We start from the raw sequence: 1,223 nt of genomic DNA, 5'->3' as shown, positions 1-1,223 counted from the left end.
AAATTCCACTCGCAAGTGTGGAAAAATCGCGAAAAATGTTGTATGTAACTTTTTTGTTTACCATCCCATCGGCCCCAAACTTATTTTCAAAGATCTTTGTTCAAATTCATTTGAGGGGTGTTTCACACTTTTCGAAAAATCCGTTCCTCCTTGGTGGAAATGGAGGTCAAAGATTTGGTGGGTGACGTTTCGCGCTCAAATTCATTTCCAGTGATCTACATATATGAAAAATCATTTGAGACGTGTTTCTCACTTTTCGCAGAATTCAAACTTCTTCGGGGGGAATGCGACTTAAAGATTTTTTGGGCGGCGTTTAAAGTTGTGTCCGATTTGCTTCAAACTTATTTTTAAAGCTCTACATAAGAATATAATGAATAAGTGTTTTAGCGATTTGGGAAATTCCACTCGCAAGTGGAAATGGAGGTCAAAGATTTGGTGCGTGACGTTTTGTGTTCAAATTCGTTTCCAAAGATCTATAAGAAAAATCATTTGAGACGTGTTTCACACTTTTCGCAGAATCCAAACTTTTTCGGGTGGAATGCGACTCAAAGATTTTTTGTGCGAAGTTTTAAGTTGTGTCCGATTTGCTTCAAACTTATATTCAAAGCTTGTCTGTCGCTGACATTTTAATAGTTTTGTTAGCTTTTTCCTGCCGCCAGGCGAGAGGACGTAACTTTTACGCGTGCCCTCCTCAAAAGAGACTTTCTGGTGAGAATTTAACAAAATGCTTGTGGACCATGCGAAGGCGTCCAGCCCTCCCGTCAAGCTCTTCCCCCTGCGAGGCTACTCTTAAATAGGAGCAAATAATTTTTTTGTTGCGCGCCTAATCCGCCGTCTGCCCGAGAATGAAACATAATGTCATTTGCCACTGATACTCCCATGCCAAGTGTCAATTGTAGTCTCACTGCCAGTTCCAGTGGCAGCCCCAATGGCTATACCAAAAAAAATACCAAAACCAAACTAATGCCCACATCTGGATTTTGTTTACGCTTTGGCCCTTTTATACCCTGACCCATTGAAAATGGGTATAATGTATTTGTGCAAATGTATGTAACAGGCAGAAGGAAGCATCTCCGACCCCATAAAGTATATACATTCTTGATCAGCATCAACAGCCCAGTTGATTTAGCCATGTCCGTCTGTCTGTCCGTCCGACCGTATGTATGTATGAACGCAAGGATTTCAGAACCTATAAGAGTGAGACCAGAAATTTTAGCTGTAGG

The sequence above is a fragment of the Drosophila montana genome, unplaced genomic scaffold, assembly GCF_035044405.1.
Source record: "Drosophila montana isolate Dmon_TW-CO22-7 unplaced genomic scaffold, ASM3504440v1 contig_3778_1, whole genome shotgun sequence".
NCBI lineage: Eukaryota > Metazoa > Arthropoda > Insecta > Diptera > Drosophilidae > Drosophila > Drosophila montana.
Note: the sequence above shows the minus strand (reverse complement) of the source record.